The following is a 12271-nucleotide window of genomic DNA, read 5'->3' on the forward strand; positions in this document are numbered from 1 at the left end:
CTGAACAACTGATCTACTTTGTCGCTCAGACAAAATGCCAAAATTCAACATAAGCTTATTGGACTATGGGCAAAATAACTTCAAAAAATATGCATAAACTGCACATTTTGACTTGTTTTGTCAATTGATGTGATGTTATTTTGAAGAAAGCTGTGCATGACACGGCAGAAACCACACAAACTCCATTATTATCACACAACCTGTGAAGAGGTTGGCCTTTAGCGCTATATCCAAAAGGTGCTAATTAGGCTAAATAACAGATAGGCACTAATCACTGTATCACTTTTGAAAGATGGAAAAAGCTTAGCGCAGGTAGTGCAATATATTTCAACGTTTACATCCAAAAGACAGTGTTGTCTAGTACAGAGTGACGCAAGAAACCAGGCTATGTATTCAACAGACATAGTCCAGAGTTCATGTCTGAAAGTGGCTTAAGTCTATAAATTCTTCCCAGTCCAAATCTCTTCCCAGTCCCACAACTACTGACAATACATCTGCACATCCAAGTCAAGGTAACTGCCCAGGTCACCGTTCTATTTAGACAAAGGGTATAATTCCCAGCAGATGATTGACTTCAACTGACTTCTTGAACTCTATTACGCCAGTCAACAAACACACTCCAGTCCGGTTCCACTCTCCAGCGGCCGGGGTGGAGAGGCTGCTAAGCTATGAGGCAATCAGGAAAGCACGGAGGAGGAGGAGAAGGAAGGGAGTGGGCGGGGGGAGGAAAAGGATACAGGAAAAGGTGAAGATACTACATCTCCCTCAGTCAGTCTTTGTCAACTTTACAGAGTATACTGTGTGTGCATAGTTCACATGGGTCACAATTGTTTGTTTTTTGAGAGAGAGACGGAAGCTCGTACTCGAGCTCTTTTCAGCACGACTAAGTTCTCATCAGATGGAAACATTCTGAATACAAGATCCATTCAGTTCCTTCCAACAAGATGTCAGTCCAGCACTCACCAATCAAAAGATCATTATGTGTGAGAAAAATGATGGACTCCAACTCTCACTGGCCTTTTCTCTAAGCCTTTCCGTGTGTGTGTGTGTGTGTGTGTGTGTGTGTGTGTGTGTGTGTGTGTGTGTGTGTGTGCGTGTGTGTGTGTGTGTGTGTGTGTGTATACAGTATGTCTGGTTTTTCAAGCAGTTTTCAGTCATTCAAGAGAGGCAGAGCCAGACAAGGCTCTTTATATCTCTGAGCTGGATGCCTGTCATTACTGGGGGGAAGATCCATTGGCAACTGCTGTTTAGTGTGTGTGTGTGTGTGTGTGTGTGTGTGTGTGTGTGTGTGTGTGTGTACTGACCAAGTGACGGATAGGAATGCATTAGGTGGCATTTATTTGAGCTCAGCCCAGTGTAGCGTTTCGAGGACTACATAAAGTCTTTGAATGTGTCACAGTGATTAGCCCACAGTCAAACCCTGCTCTTCTTCTTTACAAGACTCGCTAACAGCTAACAGCTAACAGCTAACAGCTAACAGAGTCACACTAACATATTAAGCAAAATGCAGAGGCAAGATTTTTTCTTTTCTTTTTCATAAAGCAGAATCCAATAGCAATATTATTGAAAACAAAAATGGCATTTTGTCCTCGAGACTTTTTTCTAAATTTATTACGGTCCATTTTGGCATACATTCAACGGTCCATTTTGGCATGCATTCAGTCCACCAAGCAGAGCTGATGACTTAATAATAGTAACACTTAGGCCTACTTTGCAATAAAAGTTAATCTCACTACTATAAAAAGGCGAAGGGTTCCACGTGCGCGGCGCACAATTGCACGCTAGAAATTAGCGTGCGACTCACGTGATATTTCTAGTTTTATTATATTAACTACAAGCAGTAGTAGCAAGCATGGTTTCTTTTGGTGTACCAAGAAAAAGGTATAACCAGTAAAGCAATTTAAAAAGTTTCACTTTTACTGAAAGTTCTGGGGCACTGAACATTCTGTATGTCAGTGGTTTTATCAAGAGACAAGGAGAAGAAAGAACAGCCTGAATTGGACCTGCACAACTTTTACCAATGCCATTATCATCATCTGCGACCAAACAGCCATGCTTTGTTAAACATGTGAGCATGTAGGCCTGGAAGAATTAATCTCTATAATAATTACAGACCCTGAAAGCCGCATAAAACAGTATACAACCAATGTTGCATTGTTTCAGATCATCATCCACTTTTCGTAGATATTGTATTGAAAATGGTATGGAATCGGATTTCTCCGATCTCATATTGAGGCTGAAAATCGTCCGATTCAGAGCATCCCTAGTTTGTACCAAGCCTGAAGAAAGGCTTCAGAGTTCAGAGCACTTCCCTGCTTGTACCCTGCAGACAGCAGACATCGCCTGGCCGTGTCTGCCTCACTACGCTCGTCTCTCCCGACACGACCAGATATTTAGCGGTCCAGATATCAGAGTCTGACCTCTGTGACTCATCGGCGAACACTCGGGTCGGGAGCTCCCCGCTCGCATCTTTGAACGGTTCGCGCTTAACGAGCGAGCACCGATTTGCGACAGAGTCAATGTGATTTGTCCCTGATCTTGGGAGGAGGGGGGGTCGCAGAGCTCCAAAAAAACAGCTCTCCGAGGGCTCGGAGCGCCTAGTGTGAACGAGGCATTAGTGTGAGGACAGTGACTCGGCTCGGCTTTATCTGGCGGTCACATGTCCTATGGGAGATCAGCTCTGAAACAACACATCCCTCCCTGCTGACCGCTGAGTGTGTGTGTAGCACTCTGCTAGGCCTGTGGACGGTCTAGTTACAGATGTTCAAAAACGTCACTCACATTCCTCGCCGTTGGCCCACGTGCTAAATGTCGGACGCCGACATGGCTGTCGTGACACGACCTGTGACCTCTGCTGCTGCCTGCTAAGTGATCACTAAGAGCAAGTCTCCTGAAGCCCTGCTGCTGCCTGCTAAGTGATCACTAAGAGAAAGTCTCCTGAAGCCCTGCTGCCTGCTAAGTGATCACATATGGGGAGAAAGGAAGGAAAGAGTGAACTATAAAGAGAGAGAGACAGAGAGACAGAGAGAGAGAGAGAGAGAGAGAGACAGAGAGAGAGACAGAGAGACAGAGAGAGAGAGAGAGAGAGAGAGAGAGAGAGAGAGAGAGAGAGAGAGAAATGCAGTTGAAATGAGGAACACATTTTCATGTGCACTGCAGTCCAGGGTGTGGGCGTCGGGGAGTGGGAGTAAAACAAACACAGAGGTCCATATCTAGTGAGTGTGTGCATATGTGTGTGTGTGTGTGTGTGTGTGTGCGCATGTGTGTGCGTGAAGGGCGGTGATATGGAGCCAGACTGACAGAGCTGAGCTATGTCCTTTGGGTGTTTTACTAACAGAATGACCCAATCCAGGGAGTTACCACCATCCCTTACACACACACACACACACACACACACACACACACACACACACACACACACACACACAAGACGTTTATCTTGATGTTTTGGCTTTTCTGTCTCTCTAATCCTCATACACTTTACAGTGTGCAGCCTTCACAAGAGAAATATATATGAGCCAGAGCCAGAGCCAGCAAAAGCTATGTGGACAATATGTTCTCCAGTTTGGGCCTAAGCTACGCTAACTAACTGCCAGTGTTGTACCGTATTTGGTGACCCATCAGATTGTGTGACCTGCAGTGTTTTAGGTAGGTTAGGTTTAGCTATGATGAGGAGAGAGATGGTTCTGGATTCGGGTAAGAAAGAATATCGGGCAGGTCACAAAATCTGATGGTGTAACCGAAATCTGTGACCACCGAAATCTGTGAGCGCAGAGGGTGCTTGCTAACCTGACGCTGCCAGATGGACGGTATAGCTCCACATACATTTCACTAAACCAGTCGATCTGGGAATGAAGTAACCAGACTCGCTGACGGAGGCGGGCACTTTTTCCAAGCTACTTGGCAGGTGATTGGATGACCCACCGCTGGTGGGTGTTAACTTCAACCAATCAGATCGCCGAAGGTGCCTGTGGATGATCTCCGTGGTATTCATTGATTGAGTCCTCACGGTCGTAAAGTTACCTTCGAAGCATTTAGTTAGATTATAACGAACTAGTTGTGTGGCTTAGCCTTCCCAAATGTTGAGGGTCGTTTTTTAGAATTTAATACATAGAATTGGGAACGTTACATTCAATTTCATTCAGACTGCCTGCCACTTCCGCGGCGGCAGCCATGTTGACGAGTGAAAAGAACTACAAAGACCATGTACCCACTACTTGCCCAGACGAGCCTGAGCCCGCCTACGGCTGCCGCTGATTCGTCGGGCCGGCATGGCTCGACCAATCATCTTAACTGCCTGTGCATGACAAGATGGATACGTCGAGAGAATCTCTTTTGATCTCGCGAGGTTATCCATCTTGCAAGCAAGGTTAGGTGCTTGCTTGTTGCTGGCTACAGTAACAGTGTGGTCACTCACGTTATTCTGTCACACTATTCTGAAGGTGGCTATTAGAACAGGTAAATAACGGATTTCTTCCCCCATAAGAATCAATGCAATTTCGGTGATCAGACTTCACTTGCACTGGGCATCCCCCGGTGTTGCGTGTCATCACAGCATCCTGCTCCCTGACGTTCTCATCCATCCTCTGACTGCTGCCAAGCTAATCTGTATTTTGTAGCCAACACTCGTATCATGATTGGCACTTAGGATAGAAGAATATAGGCAAACAGTGAGAAGTTATTTTTCATAAAATCGCTTTGCCGGCTGATTTACTAGATTGTAAAGTAAAACTGAATTTGTAGGCTAACTTTATGTATCTGTCCAAATACAATTACAAACATGGGTCTCCGAGTCCTGACATGTTAAAATGATATAGTAGAGTCTTGTAACACTAACATTGTGCCATTGTTATTCAGAGATGCTCACGAGTCATTTTTACAAGTCCAAGAGCTAGAGTCCAAGTCAAGTCTCAAGTCTTTGGTCACAATTCCAAGTCAAGTCTCAAGTCTCTTATGGATGAGCGTTCTATCATCTGGGATTCAAAGCATGTACTGTATTATCCTCACTCCTTATCTATTAGTACGCAATATCAGCATTGATTAGATTACTTTATTATTAATAGACCTTTCCTTAATGTTAATACAAACAAAAATAAAGATTGTTTACAAGTCCCAAATCAAGTCTTTGAGGACAAGTCTCAAGTCAAGTCTTCAAGTCACTGTGTGTGTGTGACTTAAGTGCGACTCAAGTCCAAGTCCCCATCTCTGTTGTTGTTATTACACATGAACTAACTATTATTGCTACAAAGCTATTTCTACAGAGATGAAACAGGACAACAACGTGAGGACCTATGGCACGAGACACTGCATACAGTACTTTGTATTTGTTATGCAGGACACACAGTGGACAGGAAGCGGCTCAATCACAACACACAACAGTAACATCCCTCCCTGGCTCTTCTTCTATCAACTCTGTTCGCTGGGCCGAAAACGAAAACGCCTCGGCCCAAATACAGAGATCCAGAGGGAGGAAGCAGGCTAATAACACAAACATTTTGACCTTACTACACGGAGCGACGCAAAATAAAAACAACAGAACCTACAGGCCTACTCACACAGCGGGCTAGCGTCACTACACTAGGGGGAATTTCGGGGAAAACAATTTGTGGCCCAAGGCAGTTGTGTTTTCACGGGGAAACGTCTGGCGCGGGCGGTGAACCTACGAAAACGCACCAAAACACACTGCAAACACAAAAAGTGTACCAAATGAAAGAAACGTGGCGCCGTGCACACACACACGCCCCTCCGCAGACTCCATTGATCAAAGGCAACCGAGGAGCAACACTAGCGACCTCGCCACATTGAGACCCTACGAAGAAAGACTGTAGCGCAGGCAGAAACATTTCAATTATTGACACGGGTCGTGTTGCACATTCGAGAAGCTGCTGCTGCTGAAATGCAATGTAGTTATATTACCGACAGTTTAGTTTCTTACCCTCTCGTTGCTGGAAGAATCAAATTAAAGACTGCCTGCTGGAAGCTGCCTCGCCTGGCGATTTTCACTGTTTTTATCCCCTGCCTGCCCTGGTGCTTCAGAGTGGGCTTATCTGCGCCTGTCGTCTCTGCTTCTTTGCTCCACCCATCCCTGGGTGCGGCAGAGTCATCGGCTCGTGTCCATTGGTGTTACAGAGACACGTGACAGCAACGGAGAGCCTGGTTGGAGCCCAACCAGGCTCGCGCGAAGAACTTACATTGATAAGAACTGAGTTCATTATCCATTGCGAAACAGCGTGGCGCACAGCAAATCCGCCATTTTGGACTGAATGCGATACAGCTGACTGGCTGTCGTGTTCTGTGCTGTTGTCCCATTGGCCAAGGGAGCCGTTTTTAGGCCAAAATGGCGGCAGCGCCGTTGTAAAAACCTTCCTTTACTTAAATGATCTTGGCTCAGCTTTATGTCACAAAAGGAGTCAATATGGTTCCATATCCCCACAAACATATATATATATTTAAATCGGAGGGTTCGAATTAGAAATAGATTTTGAAATTACAAAACTGCCTTTAAAGTTATCAGAAGTTCATAAACAAGCACTGCACCTTTGGAAGATGGTATTTACCGATAACTTTACTCCACATGGCTCCACCTTGTGGAACAACAGAACAATTGTTCTGTATGATGCTGCAGGAAAACACTCAATCAAAAGTGGTATGACAAAAAAGTGCGGCCACAGACCGGCAGAATATGGAAGGCGTAACTGCAATGTATTATTTCGTTAAACACAGGTTAATATTTCTCTCTGCAGAATGTAGAGGGGTGAATACCTCCACCAGTCCAGAGCACGGCTCTGTAGTGTACCATCCAGTCCCCATTACCCATCGTGCACTGCGCGCGATAGTTTATTTAGCCTACTGTAGTAGGCCTAGTCTATTTGAAAACAATTGTATCACGATAATCTATAGGTCAAAAAATGGTATAAACAATAATGCGTGTTTATCGAAATAATACAATAAAGACATAAACAAAGAAAGCACCAATTTAGTTGCACCGTCCATGAGAATAGTAGCCGGGTGAATGAGTCCCTCCATTTGCTAAACAAAAACCTAAAATACCATAAATTTTACCAAAAAAGTAGTCTGAAGACGACTAAAAAAAACAAACAAAAATGAACTGTCGGAAGGCTCAAAGGTAAAAGGTAACAATTTTTTGAGAGCCCCTCCGTAGGATGGGCTGTACAGCTGTTGAATGAATAAACGTTATTAAATGCGATAATGCTACTTGCTTAGGGAAAATATGTACAGACAATAAATGTAAGTTAGGGATGCAAAATGTAAAAAAAAATAAACGTGCATCCCTACATTGTTTTTTGAACTATTAAATTATTGGTTCTATATGAACTGTGTGTGTGTGTGTGTGTGTGTGTGTGTGTGTGTGTGTGTGTGTGTGTGTGTGTGTGTGTGTGTGTGTGTGTGTGTTTATTCCACATGGCTCCACCTTGTGGAACAACAGAACAATTGTTCTGTATGATGCTGCAGGAAAACACAAGTGGTAGTGCAGTATATCCAGTCCCCATTGTTGTGACTGTCTGTCTACTGTAATAATAAGTTAGGCACACGCAAGTTCAGGAGCTTCACATGTCTGGCTTTATTGTCATCACCGCCATCTTGTATACTGTCAGGTTAGCACACATATCTCGTGCCATATCCGATTCCGGTTTTCAACATAAATGTTTGTGACCACATCAAACATTACACCCATTACCCATCGTGCACTGCGCGTGATAGTTTATTTAGCCTACTGTAGTAGCCTATTTGAAAATCACGATAATCTATAGGTCAAACAATTTTATAAACAATAATGCGTGTTTATCGAAATAATCCAATAAAGACATAACAAATCACCAATTTAGTTGCACCGTCCATGAGAATAGTAGCCGGGTGAATGAGACCCTCCGTCCGTCCCATGTGCTACAGTAACTCTCATTTACCAGCAATTGGTTATTTGTAATTTTTGGAGAGCCCCTCCGTAGGATGGGCTGTATAGCTGTTGCATGAAAAAATGCTATTAAAAGGCATCAGTAATAAAGCAACTTGCTCTTAGTAGGGAACATATAAACATAGCCTACAGACAATACATTTTAATTAGGAATGCAAAATGTAAAAAAAAACGTGCATCCCTAGATTATTTATCGAACGATTAAATTATTGGTTCTATAGTTCTATGAACTGTGTGTGTGTGTGTGTGTGTGTGTGTGTGTGTGTGTGTGTGTGTGTGTGTGTGTGTGTGTGTGTGTGTGTGTGTGCGTGCGTGCGTGCGTGTGTGTGTGTATGCGTGTGTGTGTTTAACTACGTTTTCTGACCTCCTTATGATTTCCTTGATATGTAGGCAGGTTGATGACAAGTTGAAACAAATTTATTGATTGACTTTCTGAGCTCTGCAGAATAGTCAGAATCAGAGAAAGATGTTGTGTAGTCTGATAAGGATGCGATCTTGCTGTTAAATCATACATTTCCTTCGATGAGGAATTCAAACTTGGAACAATTGCTCAGAAGCTTCCTTCTCTCTCACAATTCAAGAGGTTAATTAGGCTTGGGCAGTTATGGCAATCACTTGAGTCCTGAATTGTGAGATAGAAAGAAGCTTCTGAGCAATTCTAAGGTTCCAAATTCGAATTCTTTGTCATACGAAGTATATGATTTGAATAAATAAATACATAAATAAATACATAAATAAATGATGCACCCATATGTGGGTGGGTGCGCATGCGCCAGGGCTGTTGTAAATCAAATTGTGTTTTGTTCTGTCTTTACCACTAGATGGCCCTGCTCAGCCATAAGTTGCCATCAGAGGTCATTGATGTAGTAGGCTATGCCTTACACATCATACACAATCTTTGCTGCATGATGAATACAATTCTTGCTGGATCCAATAAACGACATGACATGGCTTGAATGGGGCCTTTTAACTTCATACAATAGGTCCAACTGTTCACTTAGAAAAAAAGAGACATTATATTTTTTTATGAAAAGAGTGATATTGATTGTAAAAGATTATTTATTTTTAACCTTTTTATTTTATATGGGAAATACTATATACATAAGTGCAAGTGGACTACCAAGAAACCACACACACGTACAACAGTTCAAAGTTGAATTCGGACATTACATTAAAACTTGATGTGGTCTCAAGAACAGCAAAGCCTTAAAAACGGTGAATATTTGTAAAGATTTAAATATTTTTTATTAATGCCTGAGTTTATTATTCTAACATGATACCCCTGTTTGTTTGTTTGTTTGTTTGTTTGTTTGTTTGTTTGTTCGTTTGTTTGTTCGTTCTGTTTTTTTATTTATTTTATTTCTATCGAAGTGGCATACTCTGTACTGATGTTTAATTTATGCTTGTTTAATTGTATGCTTTGGAATGAATCAATAAAAAAAAACAATAATAATAAAAAAATAAAACGTCATACAATATATCATATTAAAATGTGTTCATGGGAGGAAATGTATTATTTTCAAAGCGGTGCTTGACTTTGTCCATATGAACCTGGAGGTCAGTAGTTGACCTGGGCAAATCCTAAATCCATCTCATGTAAAAAAAAAAAAAGTGTGTGTAGTCACCAATTTTAATTAAGAAGACAATTGCTCGAGTGACATCACTGATGACATCACAACTGCCTGATGTAGTCACCTGTAGGTCAGCAGATGACCTGGGCGAATCCATCTCATGCGAGTGATGTCACTCAACTGGAAGTGATGTCACGCAAATTGCTCGACTGTGATGTCATCGGGCAGTTCTGATGTTATCAGTGATGTCACTCGAGCAAATGTCGAATGCATTTGCAATTGCTCAAGTGTGATGGAATCGAATGGGCTTGAGGCGTGGGTGATGGCCGTGAGGAGGGCTGAAAGCCATTAGAAGAAGAAGAAGAAGAAGAAGAAGAAGTGCGATGTCACTTGAGCAACTGTGATCTTATCTTAGTCGCAATTTGTGACGGAAGTGATGTCACTCGGGCAGTTGTGTGTGTGTGTGTGTGTGTGTGTGTGTGTCTGTGTGTGTCTGTGTGTGTGTGTGTCTGTGTGTGTGTGTGTGTGTGTGTGTGTGTGTGTGTGTGTGGTCTGGATTGAGGCAACAAGAGGGTGTGTGTGTGTGTGTGTGTGTGTGTGTGTGTGTGTGTGTGTGTGTGTGTGTGTGTGTGTGTGTGTGTGTGTGTGTGTGAAGCGATGTCACTCAACTGGAACTGGAAATGATGTCGCGCAATTGACTGATAGGCTACTATAGGCATCTAAACAAGCATAGTGCGGACCAGAGACTTCAAAGAGGGGAAGCTAAGTCTACCAGGTCCACAGCACAAACATGAGGTAGACAAGGCTGCTGCCTGTTGCCCCTGGGTTTGTGAGCATATGTGGGATAGCTGGCATGTCTGTGGGCGAACGGCTCAGTCCCACGGAATCTACTTCTATTAAATGGGCTTTAAGCTGGCTGCTCTACAGCAGTGGGCATAATGTGTTTGGAACAGTCTCATCACGTCTCTATCTATCACTCAGGAAATAATGCCTGGATGATGCGGTGTTGCTGCGATGTTTCTACGTGTTCAGTAAAGTTTCATTTCTCCAGTCTTATACGTTCAGAATAAGAGTGGGAGACAGGAGGAGGGAAGGTTCTGGTTCTGGTTCTGGCCTTAGCTATGTTGTTTGAGACAGGTTGATACAGAGCTCAGAGCCAAACCCAGAAGAGCTATCTATCTCAGCAGCACCACCACCACCACTGCTGAGTGCTGAGTTATATTATGACATATAGTTATATTATATATGATGTGCCCCACTCTCTTCCTTCAGCTCTGTTTCAGCATGAATGTATGTCAGAGGAGAGGAACCTCGGAGCCATTCCTTCAGAAATGTCATAAAAATACCTTGGAGTATCAGCCATAAAAGTCGATGGAATAGCTTAATCCGTGCCAACTCTTTCTGTTTCTCTTTCTCTTTCTCTGCGCTGTGCCCTGGACTGCTTTGAATATGAATCGCCATATTGGCGGATGATTTGACCATTCATAGCGCCCCTGAGTTTAGCGCAAGTGGACTGTGGGCCCTGACCTCTAGTTCTAGTGGTGTTAATCCTGCGCTGTACCGGTCAAGACACACACGCACGCACACGCACACGCACACGCACACACACACACACACACACACACACACACACACACACACACACACACACACACACACACACACACACACACACACACACACACACAGCACAGACTCTGACTGATCTCTAGCAGTTCCTGGTCCTTCCAGTGTGGTGAGTTATTGTGGTCTCTGCCTTGCAGCATGGAGACACCGGCGGTGAGGGCTCTAAATATATCCAACTGGTGAATCTGAAGAGTGGGGCTCAGGCATGGCGATCATGTACTTGTGCTGGTAATCTACACCCCACTCTGCTGCTACTCTCTGTGACTTTTTCATTCATTGTGTGTGTGTGTGTGTGTGTGTGTGTGTGTGTGTGTGTGCGCGTGCCTGCGCGTGCATGTGTGTGAATGTGTCTGTGTGTGAAAGAGAGAGGTCAAGAGCATGTGAAAGGCAGATCGACAAGACAGACAGACAGACAGACAGACAGACAGACAGACAGACAGACAGACAGGGGCAGAGAAAATTCTACTTATACAGTAGCATGGGCTATATCAAAAATAAATAACCCAATAAATAAAACAATGCAGATCGGGCTAAGTGCAGCAAATCATCCTGAGCTGCAGAATGACATTAGGGTTTCAGCACACATTCGCTGGTCACCTGTTTTCTCTTAGCAACACATGTCACTGAGTTGAGTGAAGATAAACCCAGCTGCTTTTCCTATTCATTTCACGCAGCACTTTAAAGTCCCCTTTTAACTGCAGCCAGCTATCTCCTCTAAGCTCTCCAATCACCAGCAGCACTGGCAGGGCCTGATAGGAAAATAAACAATTTGCGGATCTGAGGATGGCTCCTCTGAGTATTGACATATTACACAATCTGAACTTTTGGCCTAATTCTTCCTTTCAGAAAAACAGAAATGAGCCTATATTGCTCAGGAGAGGAGTTTAAGAATGCCTGTCTGCCCTGTTGCGCATATGCCAATTTCGGAATAACATTTGTTATTCAATGAACACACACAAAGTAACACAGACAGAGGTAAACTGTTACGCTGTTGTATCTTTCAGCAGCAGCAAAATGTGTTTTTACTCAAAGATGGTATTGTTGTGTCCGGCCTCCGCTGACATGGAAAGCCCCCCCGCTCTCTCTCCCCCTCCTCGGCCCTGCACAGCACAGCGAGACAAGGCCCGGCCTGTCTGCCCTG

The 12271-nt window shown here is 43.6% G+C and overlaps 1 protein-coding gene across 7 annotated transcripts in view; it reads right to left on the reverse strand.

The window, feature by feature from the left end:
• Positions 1-6059, reverse strand: part of add1 (adducin 1 (alpha)) — a 42441-nt gene extending 36382 nt beyond the window's left edge. For all 7 annotated transcript variants that reach the window (XR_014553620.1, XM_083657462.1, XM_083657459.1 and 4 more), the window contains exon 1: positions 5936-6059. The gene's annotated coding sequence lies outside the window, so the exon portion shown is untranslated. The remainder of the gene's footprint in view (positions 1-5935) is intronic.
• Positions 6060-12271: the final 6212 nt, after the last annotated feature.

This window comes from Poromitra crassiceps, assembly GCF_964638095.1.
Source record: "Poromitra crassiceps genome assembly, chromosome: 21".
Lineage (NCBI taxonomy): Eukaryota > Metazoa > Chordata > Actinopteri > Beryciformes > Melamphaidae > Poromitra > Poromitra crassiceps.